A 14688-nucleotide genomic window follows, 5' to 3' on the forward strand; every position below is an offset into this window, starting at 1 on the left:
GCGTGCGGGCTTTCTCTAGTTGCGGTGAGCGGGGGCTACTCTTCGTTGCGGTGCGGGGGCTTCTCGATGCAGTGGCTTCTCTTGTTGCGAAGCATGGGTTCTAGGTGCGTGAGCTTCAGTAGTTGTGGCGCACGGGCTCAGCTGCTCCACGGCATGTGGGATCTTCCCGGACCAGGGCTCGAACCTGTGTCCCCTGCATTGGCAGGCGGATTCTTAACCACTGCGCCACCAGGGAAGTCCCGGAATGTACTTTTTAAAGGTACAGATTCCTGGGTCCATCCATTCTGTGAGCAATGCAGCCAGCCTCGCTTTTAGGTCAGAAGTGGAGAACTGCAGTCCTAAGGCTACTCCTAGACGATTCCTAGTTTAATCTAAGCAGTTCTCCTTCAGCCAGGTGTGCTCATTCTATCCACAGATTTGGGTTTGGGGCTGTTAATGCCCTGAATTAATCCCTGCCCTTGCAAAAAGTGTAGAAACAATCGTTAACTGATCAGACTTCACAATCAAGGTGCCAGAAACATTGTAAATGTTTAATACATGTTTGCTGCAGAATGGTCATATTCTCCCGTCATGTCCCTAACCTTCAGAGCCTGTAGATCCCCTGATGCCTGACTCCTGCAGGAAGTTCTCTAACTGCCCTGACTTGCCCTTTTTCTGTTTCTCCAGTACTCATCTAATTGTCTTGAGAGCTGATTCCCCTCTTAGCCCGATCATAAAATTTTTGCAAAGACAGATGTTTCAGCTGGCCTGGCACAGGAAAAGTAGACAAATGTGCACAACGGGGAAGCTTCAAGATCAGGATGAGAGGTTTTTGGGTGGGGAATGGGATCCACAGTTGTGAGTATTTGGTAGTGGGTTTAACCCATGATCTCAGAGGTGAGCCCGGGCAGACAGGAGCAGGTAATGAGAATCATTATCAGGCAGCAGGGAGATGGGAGGGAAGGAAATCCAAACAAGGATATTCCTAAAGCATTAATTCAGGAAGAAGGCTACACAGTAGGCAGGTGGGAATTCCATTAAGAAGATTAAAGCAGGGAGATAGTTCAAAGAGTTCTGCCAGATACCTTCTGTACCCAGTACAAGGCAGCTAAGTGTTGGTCACTGTCACCTGTTGTCACTGCTGCGTATCAGCTTTGTTCTTTACTCACTGTTTCTCCTAACCTCTCAGTTGCCAGGTCCGAAATCCCAGCCACACATCAGTCTCCATAATTACGAGTCAGGGTCCACTCTGGGAGTGACTGTGTGTCTGACCAAAGAGATGAATATTGAGGAAGAGGGTAGGGACAGAAAGAGAAACAAATGTAGAATGGAACATGACTTGGCCATTTAGACTACTGCATGGCTGGAAACCACCCTTTATCTGTGTCATCATTATATTTAAACAATATAGCATATTGAATAACATAGACTGCAATGTTATCAGACTGCAAATCCTTCTTCACAGAGGTCAAATTTACCTTTTCTGCCTTCTCAGGAATTATAGGTTTTAAAAGCCCATTAGCACATATTGAGAGCTACTGTTTCAATCTTTCTATTTGAAACCAGTATCTATGGTTAAAATAAAAAAGTTACAGTCTTTATTCAGTGGCAATGAACAGGATAATTTGGTAACTAGAATGTGTGTGAATGTGTGCTAATACCGCTAGCACATTTTTTACTTTCTAAAAATCCCCTGTTTTTAATCGAAATGAAACAACTATCACACACTTTGGAAATCACTTTATAATACTTTTAAAGACATTTGTTCATAGAAGAAAACTGAGGCTTATTATCATACGATTTAAATATTTAAAATTAATTCTAGTAATTTTCAGATAAATGAAGTAATTTGACATTTGGAGAGCCTCTCTCTCCATAAGCAGGTTATCTAAGGAATAATGTGTATAGAATACCATTTCTGATACTTTTTACTTTTTTTTGTAATTAATAGAAAGATGTGAGTTTTTCTTTCTTTTTTTTTTTTTTTTTTTTTTGCGGTACGCGGGCCTCTCACTGTTGTGGCCTCTCACTGTTGTGGCCTCTCCCATTGCGGAGCACAGGCCCTGGACGCGCAGGCTCAGCGGCCATGGCTCACGGGCCCAGCCGCTCCGCCGCATGTGGGATCCTCACGGACCGGGGCACGAACCTGCGTCCCCTGCATCGGCAGGCGGACTCTCAACCACTGCGCCACCAGGGAAGCCCCTGCTTGCGTGGTTTGAGCCAACAGCTGAGCAGCTATGGTACACAACTGAGGTCATATGGGAGAAGAGTGTGTGTGGGTGTGTGACGGAGAAACAGAGAGAGACACACGTGACATAGGGAGGGAGAGAAAGACAAGGAGAGAGAAACAGAGAGAGAGAGAAAAACAGAGAATGACAAAAATGGAGAAAGAGGATGTAGCTACCTATGAACATTAAATCCAGAGGTCACCCTGAGAAATACGCGATTAACAGCAGTCCATTCTGAGGCCTGGAGTCCAAAAAAGGAAGCCCATGAGACTGATGGTCAGTGAAATGATGTTTGTACAACTATAGAGAGACTGGCTGTAACCTTTCAACAAATGTTTTCCTTTCTCCTGCATACCCCTCCCTGGCCTCCATCCATCCACACACACACATACATACACACACACACACACACACACACACACACACACACTCACACATAGACTTAACACTCCAGAATAACAGAATGCACCCCTGCATTCAGCCTTTTAGCAAGATCTGTTGCAGAATTCCTCTAAGTAGCAAATACCATTGACACTTAAAACAACATTTCACTTAAAAACCAATTTTATCAAAACAATCCCAGCTTCACAAATCCAGGCACAGTTTTCCAGCTTTTTGGAGCACCTTCGTTTTCAAACCATACTTTTTTCTAATTTTATACAAAACTATGAAAAAATGAACTCCAGTGAGAATTATACCTATTCTTGTAAAGATTTGCAAAAGTCTGCTCCAGGTAAGTACTTTGGCTCTAATCTGCCATACTGTCTTCTACTTCCATCCTATGTAAAGATACAAAAGGTTACTCTGAGAATTAACATACTTAAGAGGAAAGAGGAATTTTAAGGAATTCTCCTCAGGAGTAGCAGACACATCTCTTCCGATAAACCCCTTAATGAATGTTCCACATTGTGCTAAAATTAACTAACATGAACTTTCAAAATGAAGCCTGTGCAGCGTGGATGCTGCTTCTCCGTGTTGACATGCAAAATGGAGCCTGCATCTGCCTCCATTCAAAAATTCCATCAATGGGCATGTGAATTTGGCTTGTCCCATAAGCAATTCAGAAGGTGGAACAGCGAAAAGATGAGGGTTCATTAAGTGATTAGAGTCACTGGAATCAAGAATTTTTTTTATCGTGGAAGATTTCATGGAGAAAGTGAGATTTTAGGGACATTTGGATATATAGTCTTTAACTTTGCAGGGAAGGGAGAGGGTGCTGTTAAATTAAGGGAGATTCTCAAATATCAGTGTGGTCAGCCAAGATTCTTTTTTACGTGAAGATTTCCAAAACCTCCTGGGTTTCCTATGAAACCCTCCAAAGGGACGAAGGTGGCTTTGGGGCGAATCATTTGATCCAAGATGACCAGAATGAACTAGAATAAAAAAGGGAGATGAAGGCTTCCCCAGCCTCTGTTTGGATGCAGAACTTGTATCACGTTACCAAGGAATCATGCATGGCCCGGAAGGACAGTGCTTTTGAACTTGACAAAACGTATTTTCATGCAGTGTGTCTTCTCCCTCTGGCAACCTATCTGTACTTCCAAACACTTATCATCACCAACAGGAGAGAAGCCTCCTCCATCAGGGCAGCAAAGGATAGAAACAGGACGTTGAGAGGGGAGACGTCGTCAGTGACTCCTGCACAGAACATAAAGGGCTGGACATGGAACCAAGTATCTCAATGTTTACCGACCCACAAGTACATTTATACCCAAATCTCAGTGCCTCTGAGCTTTCCTTTCCTTAAGGAAGTCTATTACTTTAACAGATATTCCTAATATGTTTCTAGGAACATCCCCCCACAGGGCTCCACGAGTCATGCATCAGATCCATCTTTTGCGTACAGGTCTGATTGGCCAAGTCAGGGCTCTACTGCCTCAAGATGCAAGAGTTTTCCAAGGAGGCTGGGCTGTGCTGGGATTTCTCCCTCACTGCCTGAGGTGTTGTCATCACCTCTGAGTAGATGAGGAGAAGCTAGACCCTTACCATCACTCCAGCTGATGAACCTGACTTCAAATGCCCCAAGCCCACGATGAGTCAGAACATCGCTACAGCTTGGTGCTAGTGAGCCACATGATAGAAATCTGTATCTTGGCTTTTGTAAAATAAAGAGTGCATTTCCTCTGTTACAATCAGTAGGGGACCCAGAAAAACTGCTCAAACCCTTAAACATTACAGAAATCTTAGTTACACAATAATTTTGTCCCTGGGGTGCAAAATGCTCTTAGAAAGGCAGAGCCAGAAAAATTTTATTTTTTAATCACCATACCTAGTACCACCACACCACTACCCTCCAACAGAGGGCAGGCGGGGGGGGGGGGGGAGAAATATATATATATGGCAATAAACTCAGTAGACTGGAGTTCAGAAATAGTGCTCAACATTTACACTGATAAATTTTTTTTAAATAGGATATCAACCACACAGATAAATTATCTGGAAAGAGTCTAGGCAGAGAAACGAGGCAAAAGAGACCCTGTGACTTGGACTTTGCTCTGAGTCCAGCCCTGCAGTTCCCAAATTACGTGCTGAGGTACCCTTCGTGCTGCAGAACATGCACGTAGACCGTTCAGCATATCTTCCATTTTAGAGGGAAGCATACCGTCATTGACCAAATACCACGTGAGCTATGACTTTTAAGCTGCTTGGACCTGAATGAACTTAATTTAAAAATTGGTTTGTACATAAACTAAATTAAATGGAACTGCTCTTTCTTTTGACCTAAGAACACTTTGAAAATTTACTGAGACACTAAGGGTGCTGTGAATAGTGTAAGTTTGGGAACCTCTGGTCTAGCCAGTTGATGATGGCTGGCATTCCTGTGCAAGAAAGCCAAATACAGCAAAGTCCTAGTCTTTGCGATGGTTTGGAAATAAGGTAATGCTTTTGCAAAACCTGATGCTGCTTAATATGAGAAATTTTGATTTGCCTGCATACTTACATTGAAAAATATTTATTTTCTAGTTTCACATAGACGGGAAATACACTCAACCAGTGCATCTTCCTTTTTTCTTACTCAGTGTGTTAGAACTCAGAAAAATTCAGAGTTCGCATATTGCCTAAATATCTTCTTTTACCCATCTCTCCAAAACTGGTGGTTTTATAAGATGGTGGTATGAAAAAGACATGTACACTCACGGGAAATCATGTTGCTTTATATGACAGGCCATGACAGGAAGAGATGTCCTGGAGCATATAATACAGACTACTCAGGGTCACCTACGTGAAAATTTGACTTTAAATATTTACTGCACTAAAGTCTTCGATACTTTGAGAGCCATCTGTCAATGATGAACTGTATAAAGATTGAAAGCTGTAGGGTTTTAGTCAAGGCATTCCTTAAAGACTGTTGAACATATTCTAAAATCTTACTATTATTTCTTTCTAAGATACATCTTTATAAGACATTCTTTTTTATTCTAGGGGGTGATAAGACAGAGTAGAGATATTATTTTCCTATAGAATGTCTCTGTTCTCTCTGCTAAATACCATGGGAGTTTGTAATGGGTCAACTTGGATAAGCTGGAACTTCATTTCCTAGACGGCTCTTCCCTGCATGGCTCTGAGTTAAAGCTGGCCCAAGGAGGAACTCACGTGAGATTTGGAAGCAGAAGTGAAAGAGCAGCCACTACTCCCTGAATGAAGGTCATCATGATTAGAAGTGGTGACAGAAGATGCAGAGATGCTGGCAGGTGCCAGCACATCCTCACTCGCCTCCACTCTGCGTCTCGTGAGTCTGTTTGAGCTGACCCTATTCACCACTGGAAGCCCGGGGTCCACCACCTGACACCTGGCAGCAAACTCACAGAGGCAGCTACTACACAGAGGCACAGCTCCCCAAAGCCCTCCATGACCTTTCCCTTCCCATCCACCTGGGTGACCGGCCGCGCTTGGCTTCTGACTCACGGCTTCTCCAATTCCCGCCTGGACCTCCACATCCCCCCACATCATGGAAGCTCCAATTCCTGTAATAAATCCCTTATCCCCTAACTCACAGTGGTTGGGCTTCCCTGACTGATGCAAGTATATACTATAGACATACCAAGTGACAAAGAAAACATGAGAAATGATTCTCCAGTAAGTATAATTTTTTTCTGGTAAATGATTTCCTTATGGAGACGTTGGACTGGAATACAAAGTATCTGTCATTCATCAGTTCTGTTTTTAGAACATCCTAGACTGTTGCTCTTGAAATCCTTAATACTTAAAGAAGGCTTGGGAATGAACCATACATGGACGGCTAGATTGTCTAAAAGGCATTAAAGTTACTCAAGTTTCTCATGGACCATTCCCTCTGAGGAAGAAGAAAATGTTTCCACAGTCAGGGAAACAGGTTGATTTGGTGTAACTTTCTCTTTCAGTCAGCCAGTTTCTCTCCAGATTTAATAAACAGCTTTCAAAAGGGGTATAAAAGTATCTGCTCAAAAGCCTGCAGTCTGTTATTTGTGGAAGTGTCTGTGGATTCGCAGACCTGTTTCCAAAGGAGTGGATTATCATCTTGTGATCACTCACAGCACAGCACTGAGTAATACAGTTCTGTGGGCAAACAAAACAGCCATTCTCTTTTGGTGACAAAGGATGAAGCTAGTTATTAGCAATTCGATACAAAAGAAGTAAAAAGGACTGAAAATGAGGAGTCAAGCCAAGTTTGGCATCTGTTATTCACACAATACCTTCTAGTAATGACAACTACCCAAATCGCAGAAAAATCCCATTCAGAGGATCCATTCTCTTGCTTCGCTGTCAAAAGTGTAGATGATAGATAACTTCCAATGACTGTCAAAATTAAAATCAAATCAATTTTAATGAAAGAAAATAGACTATTTCTGTTTGTTGGTTCCAGAGAAAATGTGTGATGATGAATTTCTGAAGTCTTTAATTTATCATTCCACCCTGAAAAGAATCTATTTTTTCAAACAATACTTCTCTATATGGTTGACATCCTTTTTTTTTTTTAATAAAAAGTGTATTGGCTTAAATGTTGAGCACTATATATGAACTCCAGTCTACTGAGTTTTTCCCAGAGATAATTTTTTCTATATTATCTCATAGTTGCAGGCTTCATCAAAGGTCATCAAATCCACTGATTTTTGTCAAACATCCCCATGTTATTTCATCTGATAAATTATAATTTGTGATTGGCCTTTGGAAATTTCAAAGGATAGCACACAATAGATTTTTTTTTTAAATAAAGAACAACTGCAAATAAAAAGTAAACTCAAACAAATAAAAATCAAAAGGAAAATATTAGCAAATTCACAATTCAGAAGGCTTAATCACATGTAATAATTTTTCTGAGTTTCTTTTTATTTATTTTTCAAATGCACGTGAAACCCAATTCTCATTTCCATAAATGCTAACACAATGGGAACAAAAGAGCACAGTGTGACAATTTCCAACTGAAGTTAATATTTGAAACGTGAATTTACCTCATAACACAGGAATCACACACTGTTCACAAACCTGGAAAACCAAAGCCAACCACGACTCTTAGCTAGACGTTATTTTAGTATTCTTTTAAAACAGTACTTATGCTTAATTGTATAACACTACTATGGTCCTTAAGAACTCTTAAGGGCATGAAAATATAATGCATTTTTCTGTTCTTTAAAATACGTTGAAAACGAAACAATAGGATCAGTTGGAATTGGATGGCTGAAACATCTCTTTGTGAGATGTGTCTTACACGCTAATCTGAAGCCTAAGAAGCATTTTATTTATTAGGTATCAATATATTACTTAGGGTAGTTCAACTCCGAGGCCAATAATCTAATGCCTTCATACTTCCACAATATATAAGTAACCAGCATGGTTTTTACCACATGATAGTTAGTCAATGTACATATGGGCTAAAAGAATGAATCAGAGAGATGAAGCAACCGAAATAAACTAATTTGACTAACACCCCGCATTGCACTGAACCATCTCAACGTCAGGTTTTTTCAAGGGTTTGTACCATGTTTATGGATAACTACATTCTATGCCTAAATTTCCTCTTTCCCCGAAGCTTCCGACAACAGACTATGAGCACATGGCTTACATTAAAGATGTAGCAAAATGCTTGACTAAAAGTTTGTCTGAATCAGCTATTTTAGAAACAATTTATGAGTAAATATCTACTCTAATGTACATGGAATAAAAATATTTTTTTACTTGTTAGGAGTCTACCAAGGGCGTCAATGTTAGTGATGTAAAGACGTGAGCTTCAGAAAGCTCCTATAAATCTGTAAGAATGACACCAGCACTTCAGTAGGAAAAAGGGCAAAGGGTATTCATTAATGGATCAGTTGCTCAGCGGTAAAAATTACAATAGAGTTTCCCTATTATTTTTCTGTGTAGAAGGTACATATAAAATGAAACATAGTCATTTTTCCCAGTAATCAAAATAATAACCAAAATCATGATATAATTATTGAATAAGAAAATAGGAAAGTTCTTCATTTTTCCTTTCTCCTCCCTTCCTTTAATTTTTTTCATTCTTTTTTATTGGTAGAGGGAAATTAATATGATCTAAATTTTCTGAACAATCACTTAGCAGCATAAACCCAAAGCTTTTAAATGTCCATATTTGATGTGAAACTGGACATTCTAATACACCATTAGTGGGGAGTATAACTTGTAAAACTTTCCAAAGGACAATTTGAAAATAAATTTTAGCATTTATAATGTTTATGCCTCTTGCCTGAGCATTTCCACTTATAGAAGTTTACCTAAAAAAATAATCTCACAAATGTGTCTATACACATATGGAGAAAACATCATAACAATCTCAACTTCTATCAGTAAAGGAAGTATTAAACTATAGTTCATCTATAGAATGGAATAGTAGGCAGGCATTACAGAAATGAGATAACTGAGTACCTTGGTGGGAAAGTTGTCCAATACATGATGGCAAGTAGAAAAATAAAAAGTAAATTACATAACAGTATGCTAAGTATTGTCTATTTAAAAATTTTAATATTATTGATAATATATAGTAGCATATCTTTTCTGTAACATTTAAAATTTTAGCAAACTTATATTTTATTTATGATCTGGAGAAAAATATATATGTGTAAATGTGTAGACTGTGGCTCAGAAATTCCATTTCTAGAAATGTTTCCCAATACTGGATAAAATGCTACTAATTCAAAGAATGATTTAAGTAGGGAATGGGTTGAATATTGTACGCATATACACAACTAAATGTATTCAGTAAACTGAAAAGATATTTAAAGGTATATATTTTAATTAAAAATGTTTATATTTTCAAGTTTAGATGGATTATAAACATCATGTACGGTACAACCTCACTTTGCAAACAACTTTTAAAAATGTTCCTTATGGGGCTTCCCTGGTGGCGCAGTGGTTGGAAGTCCTCCTGCCAATGCAGGGGACATGGGTTCGTGCCCCAGTCCGGGAGGATCCCACATGCCGCGGAGCGGCTGGGCCCGTGAGCCATGGCCGCTGAGCCTGCGCGTCCGGAGCCTGTGCTCCGCAATGGGGAGAGGCCACAACAGTGAGAGGCCCGCGTACAGCAAAAAAAAAAAGAAATGTTCCTTATGTTTGTAAGCAAAATATACGAATGAACACAAATGTATACACATATGCAAAGCAAAATGTCCGGCAGTATGTTAACAGTGGTTAGTGTTGTATTGTTTATGAGTGTTTATTTCTCTTTTTGTTTAATTATAATTCTAGTTTTTTCCTCAGAAGGCATATACAGCTTGAAAAGATAAAAGATATCTTTTAAAAAACCATATATATAAAAACTGACAATCACAGTAGCAAAATATATATGTCCAATAAACAAAAAGGTTTAGACTTACTAGGATAATCAAGGAAATATAAATTTAAGACAATAATGAACGCAAATTTTCACTGGCAAAGATTTTTAAGAGAACATTCACCGGAGGCAAGAGGTGAGAGATTACTCCTTCATTGTTCATGAAGGTATGTTTGTGTGACCTTTCTGGAAAACAATTCAGCTATAGTTAAGAACCTTAAAAATGCTCATAAGTTGGACCAGTAACTTAGCTTCTAAGAATATACCTTAAGAACGTAATCAGAATTGTGGGTAAAGATGTGTGTCATTTGGCCATTTATACGAAAAGGCAGGAAAAAAAGCCAAGTACTCAATCATGGGGAAAATAATTAAACCATATTAATAATCATGTCTGAAGTATTGTGAAGCCATTGAATATTACAATTTCAAATAAATTAGAGAGCAATCATGCTACAGTGTGAAGTGGAAAGAAAAGAGAATCAGGATGCCACATGATATAAATAGCATAATTCCAAAGAGGAAAAGACTACGAGAAAATACATAAACATAGTACTTTCTCACTCTTTGAGGGAGAATTGCAAGTAATTTGCATGCTCATCTTTATATGTCTTTCTGTTTTTAAAAATTATATCTTCAAAAATTACTGGAACATCCATTGAATGAGAGGCACGAACAAATACACCAACTGGCGTGTGAGTCAGGATCCAAGAAACAGACAGGTGGGGGAATTCCACGACTACACTGGCCCCCCGTGCAGAGCACCCCACATATTTAGAGGAGTTGTGAAGGGCAGGATCACCCAATCAAGTAGGACAAACCTGAAGTTGACTGTTTACAGCCTGCTCAGTGGTTCTCAAAGTGTGGTCCCTGGACCAGGAATATCAGCATCGTGGAAGGACTTAGAAATACAAATGTTCAGGTCCCACCCCTGACTTAATTGAATCAGGTGTTCTGAGGGTGAGGGCCAGCAACCTGTGCTTTAACAGGCTTCGTGGAGACTCTGAGGCATACTGAAGTTTGGGAACCACAGGTCTTTCAGATGCAAGAAATCTCCAGGCTTCAGATGCCAAGCACTGGAAATTATGCATATCCTAACGGGTTTGGCTGCACGCGTTGAAGCCAGAGGACCCGAAAGGAAGTCTGGGATCATCGACTGTGACTGGTCTTTGCCAAAAATACCATAGCCTCCAATGGTTTTGAAACCACAGGCAGAGAGCTGCTGATTGTGTTTACAGAGCTCCGGTTCTGAAACGGAATTTGGAAGTGGTCGCATCTCCACATTTTTGAAGATGAGAAGAAGACACTCAGCAAAATGAAGTGATTTGATGGGGCCCCACTGTCAGTCAGAATCCGACTGACATCAGCCACCAGTCCACCAGGTTTACAACACGCGCTATTGTCTACCAAGCAAAAAGTCATAATGAGAGTCTCAAATTTATTCTGGAAAAAAGTCAATATTCTTTTATATCTCCAACGAACAAATAGGAACATTTATTCCATTTAATAACATCCCCAGTGTATCCTCCAGGCCTGCCATCAAACATCTGTGTATTTTGAATAGCCTTGGGAAATTATCGACTAGAAACAGAGCTAAACAGATTTTGTGAGTTGGGAGGAAACTGGGAGGCCAAATAATTCATCGTTTAGGAGGCTAAAATACATAGAGATTATTAAATGATATTAATATTTTAAAATTGTGAGCCCTCGAGGCTCTTGTTAACCTTCATGTGGTCAGCGGTACAGGCAGCATCTGTGTCACCTGGGAGCTTTTTGAAAACATAATCTCAGGCCCCACCCAAACCTACTGCATCAGAATCTGCATTTTAACAAGATCTCTATATGATTCTTATGCACATTGACGTTTAAGAAATATTGCTCTAGGAGTTTCCCATTTGTCTTTAATGATGGGAAATTATTGTTTCTTTGGGGAAAATATAGTGCTTTCAATAGAACTGGCAAAGTTTTTACAAGGGCATTAATATCCAAGAAGAAAAAGCATCAGGGAGTCTGATGTGCATGTATTATATGCAGATTTGGGAGATACTACAGAAGGAGAGTAGAGCTTATTCACTGGGATACATAACAGGGTTTTCTGGTCTGCAAGCAACGGAGTAACAAATCAATCTGTCCTACACAATAATAAAATTTCTTGCCTCATAGAGGTAGAAGAAGTCCAGGGTAGGATAGGATCCAGACATTATGCAATCAACAACTCAACCATGTCTTCAAGAATTGAAGTTCTTTTAGTCTCTCCACTTCCCAGATCTCAGGATCAGGGTCATCCTAAGACGGGTGTCCCTCATATTTTCAAGATGACTATAAACAGGGCTAAATGAATTTTTGTTTATATTCAGCGGGAGAGAGAAAGAAAGAAAATGTCTCCCCCAAGTATGGTTTATAATAAGAAAGAACATACAGAGGCACACTTCAAGAGATATTACAAGTTCGGTTCCAGACCACCACAATAAAGCAAATATTGCAATAAAGCAAGTCACATGATTTTTTGGTTCCCAGTGCATGTAAAAGTTATATTTTCATTATACTATAATCTACTAAGTGTGCAATAGCATTGTCTTAAAAAACAATGTACATACTTTAACTAAAAAATACTTTATTGATAAAAAATGCTAACCATAATCTGAGCCTTCAGCGAGTTATAGTCGTAACATCAAAGATCACTGATCACAGATACCGTGACAAAAAGCATAATAATGAAAAAGGTTGAAATATTGTGAGAATTACCAAAATGTGACACAGAGACATGAAATGAGCAAATGCTGTTGGAAAAATGGTGCCGAATAGACTCACTTGACGCAGAGTTGCTACAAATGTTCAATCTGTAGAAACACAATATCTGTGAACGCACTAAAGCAAAGTGCAATAAAACGAGGTATGCCTCTAATTTATTTTACAAACCACAATGCTTTTAAGAATGAAAGGGGGCAGTATTTATAGTCACATCAAGAAAAAAGGCAAACACCTGGGCTGCTTCAGACAAGCCAAGACATATGGTCACATGTCACCCTATGCATTAGATCTTTAAGTCTTTTCATTATCTGTAAGTCTTTTCATTCGATCAAATTAGGTCACATGCCTATCTTTTGGGCATGTAAATAGGAACTAGGGGAATATCATAATATAATTGAATTAGACTAAATCTGAATCCCATTCTATAACTGGAAGCAGAGTGGATACATAACTTTTAAAAATGGGAGAGAACTCCTATTAGGAAAGAAAAAAAGGAGGGAATTAGGTACTGGGCATACAACTGACAATGTCAATTATAGGAGGCCACTATGACTACAAGTGCAGGTGGAACCTTGCTGTTCAGTATCCACAGCACCATAAGCCAGGTGCCCTCAGGCATGCGATGATGCTCTGTGTTCATCACTAACACCCTGGTTGCCTCTGATGCATCATTAGGTATAATTTTTGGCGTTGAAATGGCCTTTTGTTTTGGAAAAGACTGTAATAGTAGACGGTGGATGCATTACCTTTCTTACTTGCAAATGTGAAAGCTAGCCCCCCTATGTCAGCTGTTCACATTTTTGTTTATAGTTTCATTGACTTGACATTTCAGTCTGGGTACAATGTTATAGGGCTTGATGATAACTTGGTCTTGTCTCAGATAAAGTATTTACTATTAACATTATTATTGTGAAACTTTTTCCAACTACTGATAGCACTATTAAAGAGGTTTCAAAAGTGAAAAATAAATCATGTCAACTTCCTGCCACTATCATAATAAATAATTTCACCTTGGGGATATTCCCTTCCAGGCTTTGCTCACACGCATACATATTTTAACACAGACGTAATCATGGCATAACTGTAATTTTGAATTCTGTTTTATCACTTTAGCACCATATTGTATACTTTGCAATTTGCATGCCGTTCCTACAAGAAGTGCTCAGGTGAAAGATGTTAAAGAAATGAAACCCTTGAAAGGAACCGACAGCTACATGAAAATTTTCTGTTCAAACCTGTATATTCCAAATCATTATGGAATTGGAGAAACGGTTCCTTTTGCTTTAACTCTAGTTTTTATTGACAATCCAAAATCAGTAATCATAGACTGAAGCCCCTAAAAAATATGGCGCTGATTATCAAAGAGAAGATGCGAGAAGCAAGAGGCAACTGGGCCTTTTGGCTAAAGACAAAATTCTCCTCATTTTTTGCTCTTATTAGGGATTTTGTGATTACAACTCCCTCTGCTATTTGGTGATGTTTCATGGATCTGTAGAAACATTTGACATCTTACGATAAGTTCAGGCATGTGTTCATACGTACCATTTTTAAACGGAAAAAAGTTGCCAAGTGACAATGTCCTGTCGCTCCAATAAGATGGCCTTGGGGGAGAGATAAGCAGTAAATAAGAGACTTGATGTTCCTCTTTCTGTGCTCACAAGAGGACAGAGCACATCTCCACCAGGATATACGTGGAGGAAAGAGCCTAATGTACCTGGTGAGGATTCTGCTGCCAGGTTCCTGAGTCTACTCTTCACATGTCCATTCCCCCATTAGACTGTGAGCTCCTAAATCAGATGTGAAGGTTTTATTCTTTCCTACACTCCGAACTCCAGGTATAGTTCCAGGCGCAATAAATATTGACTGAATGTCTAAACTAATCATGAAATAAATTCCGTGGTACTTTTTAAAGACAACAGTGTTCATGGCATTGTTTCTTTTTAAAGCTGTGCTCTCTATCTACTCAAC

This window comes from Stenella coeruleoalba (genome assembly GCF_951394435.1).
Source record: "Stenella coeruleoalba genome assembly, chromosome: 10".
In the NCBI taxonomy this organism is placed as follows: Eukaryota; Metazoa; Chordata; class Mammalia; order Artiodactyla; family Delphinidae; genus Stenella; species Stenella coeruleoalba.